Raw genomic sequence first — 12,254 nt, forward strand, 5'->3', positions numbered from 1 at the left:
CCCAAGAGACGCGGCTGGCCGCAGGCTCCCAGCCGTTGCCCCTAAGAACCTGCTGCAGTCTCCCCAGCCAGGCCGCATCCCCCCACCCCCGTTAATGGCCCAGCACTGGGGGGACCGGAGCTGGGGAGGACAGTGCGACCCGGCACGCCTCTCCAGCCCATGGCCCCGGATTCTCCTGTCTGACGCTGTGGGGGACCCCCCGGCCCAACCCCAGCTGGCCCTGCCGGCTCCTGGGGTCAGGAGCCTTCCTCCTGCCCCAGGGCTTCCTGTCTTCCTCCTGCCCCAGGGCTCTCTCCCCTGCTGGGACACAGCCACCTCTGAGAAGGCTTCTCTGGCCCCAGCCCAAGGAGCCCGCCTCCGGGCCTCCCCAGGCCCTCAGCCTTGACTTCTTGTTTGGGGCCCCGGCTCGGTGTGGCCCACAGCAGTGGGCCTTGTGGTACTTTACCCCCTTGTGAGCGTCTCATGGCTCAGAACGAGTCCCTGTGTGCCGTGAGGGCTAGGGGTTCAAATCCTGGCTGCACCATTAGCCCAGCTGTCTGGGCTCATTGAAATGGAGAGAAGAAAGTCCATGGGCTTTGGAGTCGGGCAGACCCGCAGCTTGGTCTCTTCATGTCTCTGGGCTTCAGTTTCCTTGTATGTAAAACGGGGAAAGGGCGACCCTAAGAACGTCTGGGGAGTGCCTGGGCCGGCCGGTGGCCGCCTCTCCCCTCCCCTGCCTGCCTTTGGGCCTGGCTCAGGGCCTGGCACCCAGGAGGTGGGGAGGGGAGGGGAGGTGGTGGGAGGAGGCCGCGGGCGGGCTCTGCTGGGCGGTTCGAGGGCTATCCCGGCCCCGGAGGGCTCAGAAACACCGTTGCTGCACTGGCTCCAGTGTGAGGCTCCGTGGGGCAGGGGTCGGCTGGGAGGCAGGGAGAGCAGGAGGCGGGGGATGAAGGGCAGAAGGCACAGAGACAAAGAGGGAGAGAGACCGAAAGAGGGGAGATGGGACACACGGTAGGGGAGCTGGAGGGAGGCTGGCAGAGAAGGACGTGAAGGCACAAAGGTGTAGAGAGGCACCGCGTGGAGAGAAGTAGGTGCAGGAGAGCCGCAGGCCAGACCCCCTGTGCCCCGCGTGGGTGGCGGGTGTCTCCCCACAGGGCACGTGGGGGGTTGACATGTGAGTGAGGGTTTCTGGGGGCTGTCGTCTTCCTGGGCAAAGGCCACGGCTTCCCATGCCCCCGTGAGTGCTGATGAGGGGTCCTGAAGCCCAACTGAGGAGTGGGTGGCGACCTGATTAGTAGGGGCTCTGGGGGCCCTGGAGCATTGTGAGCAGCCCCTGGGAGGGACCACCCCTGCACTGGCCACTCAGAGAACACCCGGACTGCTGGGGCCCCGGCGGCAGGGCAGAGGAGGGGCAGGAAGGACAGTTGTGGACTTGTGGTGAGGCTGGCAGGACTTGAGGGCTCATGGAGGAGGAAGAGAAGGAGCGTGAGTGACCAGATGTCCGGGTATCTCTGGGATGGAAAGGTCCCGTCATCATTCCACTGCCGCGGCTTGGATGCCTCCAGCGTCAGGCAGCTCCCCACCCCTGCTCTGATCGGAGAAAGCCTGCTCTGACACCGAGAAGGTCTTTGCTAGGTTGATGCTTTCACTCTGGCCTTGGCCGTAGGGTGTGTGTGTGTGTGTGTGTGTGTGTGTGTGTGTCTGCACTGGGGTGAGCTGTAAACCAGCATATGATGCTACAGGATTGCTGGCAGGGAGAGAATTCTAGGAACTTTCGTCCGCGCCCCAAGAGGAAGCAGAGGTCTTTCTCTTCGGGTCCTTTATTCGCTCTTGGGCCTCTAGTGCCCCAGAGAAGGACTTCTGACAAATTCATTTATACTGAGATGCTAGAAAATTACTTCCTAACTTCCTCTGTAAAGAGGGCAGTTTTTAACCCAAGGCGACACTTCACTTTCGGTGGAATGACAGGCAAGGGGAAGCTGATGGGAGAGCCTTAGACGAGAGAGTACACTCTCCACTAAAATGTCTTTTTCATGTCTTAATTGCAGGTTCTTGGCCGATGGGGGCTATCTCTTCTGCTTTTTTCTGTGGACCCTCCGCCCCCGAATCAGGGTCTAGTGACCCCCCATCACCCCAGGGGACTCTCTGTGAGTGGCAAGGATGGGATAGTAAGCATAGCCTTTGCACCCGTGAACCACATACGAAGCAAGTTCTCAACTAAGGCATGAGTCCTGGCTGTGGCTGGCTTGCTGTGCAGCCTCGGGCAAGTCATTGCCCTCTCTGGGCCGCCATTGCCCATCTGGGAAAGGCAGAGTTTGGACCATAGTGTCCTTGAAGTCTCCTCCAGCTACAGAAATCCGAGGTCCTGGGCCTCTGATCCTTCTCAGGTTGCTGGGCAATACCTGGGTGAGGCTCTGGGTGCAGCGGGACACGGGGCATGGGCTACACATGGCCCCATGGCCCTCGGCCAGCCAGGCACCTGACCCCCTCCACACATGATAGGAGAGTTCTCACTGCTGGAGGCCCAGAGGCTCTCTTGTCCGACTTCCTGGGTGACAGATGGAGAAACTGAGTCCTGGGTAGAGGGATGGCTTGCCTGAGTCCCTGAGCAGGTTAGCATTGGGTCGGACCTATAAACAGGTTTCCCGTTGTTCTGTGCAGTTGGTAGGTCTTGCGGACAAATCCTGGTGGGCTCCCTGTGAGAGGTGAGAGCTAAGATAGGTTCTAAAGGAAAGCATGGGTAGAGGATGGTCTTCTAGGGAGGGGCCCCAGGGGGAGGGGAAGCGGGGTTGCGTTGTGCACCTGTCCTTGGCCCTAGAAGCCCTGGTGTCTGAGGCGGCCGTTCTGCACTCAGTCCCTGGTGTGCAGTGATGGAGGACAGCTCTCCCTGTGGGGTGCGCTGTCCCCGGACCAGGGGCTGGACCGGGCTGGACGTGGCTGCAAATCAGCCATGGGGCAGAGCTAGAGGAGATAGTTTATACATCTCAGGCACCTATCCTGTAACTCAGAACGGGCAGCGACATGTCATTCTAATGAGCTTGTAAATTTCCTTGTCACCCGGGAGTTTGACAGCCACGACCAGCGCCACGTCGCTCACCCTAGGCTCCTCCAAGGGGCTCCCCGGGCTGGGAGTGGATACGGAAGGTGACGAGGCTTCAGGTTCAATCAAGCAGGCCGAGGACCTGACTTTGGCCGCCCCACCCCCCTCCCTCCCTGCCTCCCTCTCCTCTCCTGGATGTCTCTCCCCTCCGGCAGCTGATCCCACCGTCCTCGAATATGCTGTGTAGATTTTTCTCTCCAGATCCCGACTGACCCGGCTCCTGCCTCCCAGAACACCCTCTCTGCTCTCTTCAACTCTCCAGAGTCTTCTTTCAAGGCCTAGGGAAGACTTCCGCCTCCAGGAAGCCTCCCGTAGCTAGCCCAGCTATAACCCTGAGACCTCTGGGGAGAGCTGAACCCCGTTTCGCTTGCTAACTCCAGTGAGGAGGCTGGGGGCGGCCTGGAGCACCAGAAAGGAAGGGCCAGGAGGCTGCAACCTGGCTCAGCGGGGAAGAGTTGTGGGATCTATTCGTGATGTCTGCCAGGGTCAGGAAATAGAAGACTGCAGGGCCTTCTGTTTGCTTTCCGTGACGAGGCATCTGGGCCAGGTGGCCGTTTATTTTAACATTTTCACACGCGTTGACATTAAACCTCTCTCGTTTTTTTTTTTTTTTTTTTTAACTTTCTGTCTACCCAGGGGAGACATAGCCTTTTGATGGCTGGCGCTTTCCCTTTGAATCCCCTGGATCCCTCAGAGTGGTAGGCATGTGTGAAGACGCGACAGACCACGGTCAGATAGAGGGGCACGAGTAAAATGCTGTCACTGTCCCTGGAGTTGGGAACCTGGGTCATAAGGCTTCAGAGCCATTTACAGAGGAGGGCTGTAGGGGGCCCAAAGCGGGGAAGATGTTCCTCAAGGTCCCGGAGGAAATGAATGCTGGGAAAATCTCTAGTAGATTGGAGGTTGCTGGGTTGCTGGTGTTTCTTGGACCAGTGGGGCAAGGCCCAGCGTCCAGCCTGGCGTCAGGGGCCCCCAGGCTGCTGCCTTATGTCCCCTGGTCCCCACAGAGGCTCCCCCTTTTCTGAGGCTCTGAAAGCATTCATTAGCGCACGGCCTCCCACATGTGAGATCCACACCTGTCATTTCCCCATTTTATAGATGGGAAAATGAAGGGCGCTCAGAGTTCATGGCTGAACCCCAGGGCCCACCCAGCAGTTTGGTGGCGTCTAAAGTGACTCTGGCTGCAAACAGAAGCTCTCTGTTCAGGCCAGGCCCCCGGCTCGTCAAAGACGTCGTTCTCCCCTTACAGACCCTGATGAAGAGTGTCTGAGCTAGAGGGTCACTTACAGATTGTCAATTCCGAGTCCCCTGTGACCAGAAGGAGAAAATGAGACCTAGAGAGGACCAGGGCTGGTCCCAGGCCACACAGCCTCCCCTCACGGACAGGCTTCCTGACAATCGAGTCCCCTGAGAAACCAGAATATAGGGTGAGCAGGGCTGCTCGCCCGGGCCTTTGCCAGGGCCCCACACTGCCCAGACCCAGAGACGCTGAAGCAAGGGACCCTGCAGGACTCCTGCTGTGGCAGCCAGCCTTGGTTAGCACTAGTATATGCCTTTATTTTCCCCCAAGTCAGACACTTTGACTTCCCACCAAAGACCTTGACATGGGGATGCTGTGCAGCATGACGACCACGGTACAGGCCTGGTGCTCAGAAGTTTTCAGCCTGGCCACCGATGCCCTGGGGCATTTAGCCCTCCTAGCCTCAGCTCCTCCGTCCCCCAAATGATGTGGCATCAGGGCATCTCTGCGGTCTTGTCCAGCTTCAAATTCTTACTATGGTGTAAATGACTGATAGCAGACTTTCCCTGAAGCCATGTTGGTGGCAAGTGGGGAGGAGAGCCTGAAGGCGAGAACAAGACCCTGGAGGGATACTGCAGATATGGGTCATGATGTGGGTCCAGAGAGGAGGTCTGGGGGCCAGGACACTCGACCTGCTTCCGAGCTCCCTTCCTCTCTGGCCTTTCTCTTCCTCCTTCTTTTCCTCCGCTCTCTCTCCCCCTTTCTTGTTCTCCTGCTGCAGTACTCCCCTCAGCATGGAGCACAAGAGAGCTGGCCCTTGGCCAGATTTGCATTGGTGGTTTATTGGTTTAATTAATCCGGGGCTGTAAACAGTGCCCCTCCTCCGTGTGAGGTTGGGCAGAGGCTGGGCCGAGGATCCGCAGGGCAGCTGGCAGGCATGGCAGCCTGTTTCGAGGACCTGTGATTCCTGTAACCTTTGTCCCTTTTGGACTCTACCTAGAGGGACAGTGCAAGTGGCAGTGACAGCTTAACCAAGCCCGGAGCCTCAGCCAGGGAAAGGGGGGCCCAGGAGACAGCCAGACGGAGGGAGCCCGGCCCCAGCAGCCCGGATCCCACCTGGGCCACCTCTTCTCCGGCAGGTGCCCTGCTCGGGGCCCCGGGGAAAGCTGTTCTTTAGTCCTCAGCCACGGAGCGGCGGTTCCAGGGCCCACACTTGCCTGGCACCTCCAGATGCCATCACGGAGCAAGCATTTGCTGTGTCTGTAGAAAGAGGGAGGAGTGGTTTCAGGCGGCCTGCCTCCTTCTAGACCAGGGAGCACTGGCCTGGGAGCCAGAACCTTGGGCTCTGTGCCTGCTTTCCAGCCGCCTTCTCTAGACGTGAGTGAGGATTGGGGTCAGCATTGTCTGAAGTTCCTTCTAACTCCATGGTCGTCTTTGCTCCCGTGCCTGGGAGATGTCCTTATGCCACGGAGTGCTGGGCACTGGGTGGGGGCCTCCCACAGCTCCAGGGTCAGTCAGTCTTCACTCCAGCTCTGTAAAGCGGGCAACCTCATCTGCACGTTATTGAGAGCAACTCAGAGAGGTTGAGTTACCTGCCTGTGGTCACACAGTTGTTAGGTGGTGAAGCTTGGTTTGAGCCCAGGCAGTTCTAGGAGGGGTGACAATGATGTTGATGGATTTCTCCTGGCGTCCTCACACCCTACTGTCCATCGGCCCCTCCAGTCAGCCGCAAGGCACCTCCCTCCCTCCAGAGCATGAGAAAAGGGTCTGCCTGGGGGGGACGGGGAGACGGAGGTGCTGCAGTCAGCCTTTGGTCTCATCTTTTTTTTTTTTAATGTTTATTTATTTTTGAGAGAGAAAGACAGAGCATGAGTGGGGGAGGGGCAGAGAGAGAGGGAGACCCAGTATCCGAAGCAGGCTCCAGGCTCCGAGCCGTCAGCCCAGAGCCCGATGCAGGGCTCGAACTCACGAACCATGAGATCATGACCTGAGCTGAAGTCAGATGCTTAACTGACTGGGCCACCCAGGTGCCGCTGCCTCATCTTTTTTATATGGGACGCTTCAAGACTTTGTGTGTCCTCCTTGGGCCGTGCTAAGGTCCATATTGTTTCAGCGTTAGTGTATGTGCTGCCGGAGAGAGCACACCCCGTCCTTCGGAAAGGAAGCTGGGGCTCCAGGCTGGTAGTGCTGAGTTGGCTACACTTCACAGGGAGCCTCCTGGCTCCCTGTGACGGGGGGTGACAGGGGGTGGAGAGCTTCAGGGTGTCATCTCTGCAGGAGTGAGGCTGGGGGCAGGGGAAATGCCTTGGTGGCTCGGAGCCTGACAGCGCTGGCAGGGTCTTTGGGGCCCATTGCCCAGATGAGATCGCTGAGGCCCAGGGTCACGTGGTCTGGCTGGGGGTCTCTCTGGGAGAGTCTGGCCTGGCCTCCTGCCGATCCTCTCCCAGTTCCCGCCCCAATTTCCGCCTGGACCAGGGTGGCCAGAGGGCGGGCGGGGGTGGGGGTAGGCAGGAGCAGGGACCTGCCCCGCAAGCCTGTGTCAGCAGAACTCACGTCTGTCTCGTGAGTTCACAGCTGCTGGCGACATCTGCTCCGTCTCCCACCTCGGCACCACCTGCTTCCCCGCCACCCGGCCCCGCCCGCTCTGTCTACTGCTTCTCTCGGTTTCTTTGCGTCTCTGGTCTTCCGCCCTCCTCTCTCATTCTCTGGCTCTCTCAGAATTGCTCATCTCTGCCCCATCCCCTGGGCGGAGCCAGACCCTCCCGGTGCCCAGGACCCACGGGGCGGTGGCGGGGAGTGACAGGCGAACGTGTCAGGCTGGGCTTGGAGACTGCACGGCGGGAGGCTTTGCCGTGTCCTGGCTGACCACTCTGACCTTCCAGCTCCTCATCTGTGAAACGGGATGGGGATGCAAGGTGGTGCCCCTGCTCAGCCCTCGGAGCCTCAGTTTGCCCATCTGTGAAATAGGAAGAATAAGGCCTTCTTCCCCGGGGTTGATGAGAGAGCTCTCACCACAGGGCCTTGCAGACGTCGGAAGGGCCCAACAAACGGGGGCCGATTATTCTCGTTGAACCCGCCAGTGTGGGGAGCTCACCCCCTCTGAGACCGGAAGCAGGGGTGCCTGGGCTAGACGACACCTGGCCATGTTGACATGCGCCGGTGCCTCAAGGGGTCCTCGCCTCTGCCGGCTGGCCGAGGCCCTCTTTCTCCTTCCGGGGCCTCCCCCAGCTGCCCACACTGCTGACATCTTCCTCTGGCCTCCTGGAGCATGACTGGCTGAGCCCACGCCTGGCACATGTTTCCTGCTGGCTTACTCATGCTCTCTCACCTGCGGTGTTGCAACAAGTCTCCCAAGAGGTTGTCCTTCCTTCCCTCGCTCTCTCCACTCCGTTCTTGAACTTTAACTCGAGGGATTAAGAAACGCTTTATGGGGCGGGGGGGGGGGGGGGGGGGGGGGCGGATTTTGTAGTACGAAGTGCTCAGATCTTAAGTGGATGGATTTCTACGTGCGTATACTCTGTGTAAATGCCTCACTGATCAAGGGACAGACAATTCCAACAGCCCAGGAGGTTCCCCTGGGCCCCTTTCCAGTCAATAATCTCTGGGAGGTAACCCCTCTTCAGACCTCGATCCCCCAAATTCACTTCATATAGCCCTGAGCTTATTCAACTGGAGTCACACAGCATACGTGCGTTTCTGTCGGCTTTCCTTCACTCCGCCTTATGTCTGTGGGATCCATCCGCGCAGTTCAGTGTGTCCTAATCTGTCCTTTTTCACGGCTGCGTAGTAGTTCATCGAACGGATGTGCCTTTGCGTATTGAACCACCCCACGGCCGATGGGCCTGAGGCTGGTTTTCAGTTCCCGGCTATCGTGGGTAAATCTGGGATGACCATTTTGTTCATGTCCTTTGGCAGTCATCGGCTCTCCCGTCTCTCGGGTGAATGCTTGCGAGTGGAATTGCCGGATCATAACCCAGGTATGTGTTTAGTTGCCGTAAATACTGCCCGTGGGTAATTAACGTGCCCACGAGCGGCGTGCGAGAGTTCTGGTGGCTCCACATTCTTGTCCACACTGGAAGCTCGCATTCCTTCTTAATTGTAGCCACGGTGGTGGGAGTATAATGGGATCCCATTGTGGTTTCAATTTGCTTTGCCCCCGTGATTGATGGGGTTGGGAGCTTTTCACATGCTCCCTGGGCAGCTGGACACGTGCTCCCTGAACAGTGCCCGTTCAGGTCCTTGGCCGATGCTCTTTTTACTGGGCTGCTTTTTGCCCTTGATTTGGAGGTTTTCTCCTTTTTTTTTTTTTTTTTAACATGGTCCGGATTTGATTTGCCTGTGGATCTGTTGTGTAGGCGATGTGCTTCTCGATCTTTCCCACCTGCTTTCTCACCCTCTCACAACCCCTCGCTTTGCCTTCTTGGGCAGTACACTGTCCCACCACAGAGCGTTTGAATGTGGGGGGCCCTCTGCGGGGTGGGATCTCCCCCCTCTTCTCCTCCTCACCACGTTTGCTTTCCAAGACCTGAATCAAACTCCACTTCCTCTATGAAGTCAGCCCCTTCCTGCTTCCTGCTCCACGGTTCACAGCCCTGTGCTTTGTGTGCATCAGTGTGGAGCCCCTTGGATACAATACACGTACGCTGGGGGTGCATCTGGGCATCCGTGTGTGCCTCTGGGGCAGGACGGTGCCTTCTCTTTGTCACAGCTGCTCTGTACCTCGCACAATGCTGGTTCCCAACCCACTTTTGCGGTATGTGTTCAAAGGTAGGGTTGAGGCATGGCCCAGTTTGCCTGGACACAGCACGATGGCATTAATAGTCCCTCCTGGAGGCTCCGAGGCGGGGGGAGCAGATGAGGGCACCAAGGGGCTGATGGGGGAAAGAACATTCGTCTCAGGGACAGACCTGGGTCTAGTGCTGACCTGCCACCGTGGACTACGTGCTCTCGGGTAGCTGCCTCACCCTCTGTGCCTCAGTTTCCTCTTCTGTGAAACGGAGGGAATACATCTTTCTTCACCCGTGCCTCACCAGGTGGTTATGAGGGTAAATGAGATGTCAGAGGAGCGCGCGTGTGACACAACCCAGCGCAGAGGCACAGAGAAGCCACCCCTGACCTACACGAGCCCCTGCTTGTGAAGGAGGCGTCAGGCACACCCGCCCCACTGCAGCCGGGAGGGGCGCTGGGTGTGCTCTGAGCTGGAGACACATGTCCCTTGTTAATACTGACATCGAAATCCGGGACGTGGCTAAATGTGTCCTTTTCTGAATGTTCAAACTATTTCATAATTTACGTTATCTTTCAATGGAAAAACAAAAGCCCAGATTGGGCTCTTCCAGTGCCCTGGGCTGCTTCCGAGACGCCACCCGCCTGTCGCTCCGTCAGGTACCACATGTCGATCAGGCTGGCCCATGCAAGGCCGCCGCGAGCACCGCACGTAGGAGTCGCCTCTCACAGAGGAGGACACACACCCTTGGATGCCAGCCAGCTGAGGACAGGTGTGCGAGGCGTGGAGGGAGGGTGACCCAGTGCCTGGGGCTCTGCAGGGGGCGGGGGGCCAGACCCGGGGAGGGAGCAGAGGCCGGAAGTCACAAAGGCAAACTCCGCTGACTTGCAGAGGCCAGAGTAGGGCCCCTTAGAGGTCACGGCCCTCGGGGCTCTCCTCTGTACAGATGGGGAGTCCGGGACCCAGAAGGCAGAGAGGACTTGGTCAAAGTCATGCGGGAAATTCTTGCGGCCACGTCTCCCCCACTGACTTCACCTCCCACTATCCTTGCCAGGGATCGGAAATGCTTTCCTGGGTTGCCCTCAGGCTTCGAAAGCCCGAAACTGCCTAGCAAACCCTCAGGCTTGGGCCGACCTCTGTTTCTTGGACCTGGGCTGCCCAACGTTGAGATCCTCTGAGTCCTGGGGTGTCCAGGGAAGAGCCCAGGAGGTTCGGTGCATAGCTCTGGGTGCTGGTGCCGGTCCACAGGCTTGTGGAGTTAACTATGGGCATCTCTTCCCGGCTCTGAGTTCACTAACGAGAGCCTGGAAGCCTGCAAACCAGCCCTTTGCATCAGCAAATGCTCCAAGGCAGGGCCTTTCCCTGGCCGCTGAGTGTTGTGTATTTCCGAGCACCGGTGCAGGCCTTCCCACCACCCCCCACCGCCAGCACCGCTGCCTCCTCCCCCCCCAGCCCCCCACCGCACCCCGACCCAACCCACGCCAGCCCCACTTTGTCGGTTTTACCACTGGGTTCTAGGTGAGAAGGTTTCATTTGAAGGAAAGCTCCACTGCTTTCAAATTTTTTGAAGAATTGTTCTCTTGGACCAACTTATTTGTCGTAATCTATCCTGGGTGTGCCAAGGAAGCCTACGTGTCGGGGACTAACCTGGCCTAACTTGCGTGTGCTGGGCTGACTCCTGAGTCCTGTGCTATCCTGGGCTCACAGGTGCTCCAAACCCACCCAGGTGTTTTAGGATAGCATGTGTCTCTGGGCTAACCTGGGACAATGTGTGTGTCCCGCATGAATGTGTGGGGCTGGGCTAGCCTGAGAGCTAGTTCCAGGCTAGGCTGGGCTAAGCTACATGTTCAGAGATGGCTTGCAGGTTCTGGGCCACTCTAGGCACCTGTTCCAGGCTAATTTGCAAGATCTGGGGGAGCTGCCTCTCTCTGTCCTAGAGACAAGGACCAGGAAGAGAGCTCTGGTCCTAGTGCCCTCTTAGTTCTTCAACGGTGGGGAAGCTGTCCTGTTTTCCTTCTGATGAGAACAGCCAGTACCAAAGAGCTTGGGGTTCCTTCAGGAGCAAGCACCCGGGACGGCCTCAGGAGTCCGGAGCCAGCCTCCCCCTGAACTCGTGGGGGTGGAGGAGGACACAGCCAGCTTTTGCCCAGGGCAGGCGGGGCTGGGCTGGGCAGGTGAGGGACAATGGGGTCATTGTGCGTTCTGGGGAGGAGGCCAGACAATAGGAGAGCTCCCCGTCCTTCCTGATTCTTCCTGCAGAAGGAAGTCAGGGACCTCAAGTGAGTCTCAGCTCCACCCCAGCTTCGCCAAGAGCCCCCTCAAGAAAGCCTGGCATTCGTGCACAGCTCTGTGCCTGGCGGTGTCACCCCCATCCACCCATGGTTTTGGCGGAAGGAGGATCATCTGTCCAGTTGGCAGGTGAGGAGCCAGGCTGGAATCGCAGGTGCCCCTAGCTCTGACGCCCGGGCTTCCGAGACTGCGTGTCACCTGTCGAAATCCCCGTCCAGGAGCCTACCCTCTGTCCTTGCTCCATCATCGGTCCCTCCCCAGAGGCACCTTGGCAAGAACTGTCTCCCCCGTTGCTCCTGGCCCCTGGGAACATCCACTCTGCCCCAGACCAAGAGCCTGGTTTCTTGGCACCTGCTGGGCCAGCCGGGGAGAGAGTCGTCCCTGTCACTTGTGCCCCACGGGTGTGGCCACACTATGCTAGACGATGCAGTGACAAGGGCATCACGGCCCCATCCCCACGGGGAAGTTCAGTGCTGACCTCAAACTGCTACCCACACCCCAAATTAGGTTCGTTCCTCAGCCGTCTTCCCCACCTGGCCACGTATGTCCTTCCTACCTCCCTCCACCCCTGACAGCCAGACCCGGCTCGCCCCGTCCATCCTTCCACCCCTAGTTCCTGAGCCCTTCCTGAGAGGGTGCTGCGCACCCCAGGTCAGCACTGACCTTCCCCATGGGGATGGGGCCGTGATGCCCTTGTCGCTGCATCATCTAGCATAGTGTGGCCGCACCCGCGGGGCACAAGTGACAGGGACGACTCTCTCTCCGGCTGGCCCAGCAGGTGCCAAGGCCCTGCAACTTGCTGCTCCTGAATTCGCTGGGCTCTGCTCCTGCCACTCCCTCCACGTGCAAGACTCTCCCGTCTCCTCCTCCGGGGACTCTTCCCTGACTCCCCACACAGGTGCCTATAGGTCAGCCTGCGA

Source organism: Felis catus, chromosome D2 (assembly GCF_018350175.1).
Source record: "Felis catus isolate Fca126 chromosome D2, F.catus_Fca126_mat1.0, whole genome shotgun sequence".
NCBI classification, from domain to species: Eukaryota; Metazoa; Chordata; class Mammalia; order Carnivora; family Felidae; genus Felis; species Felis catus.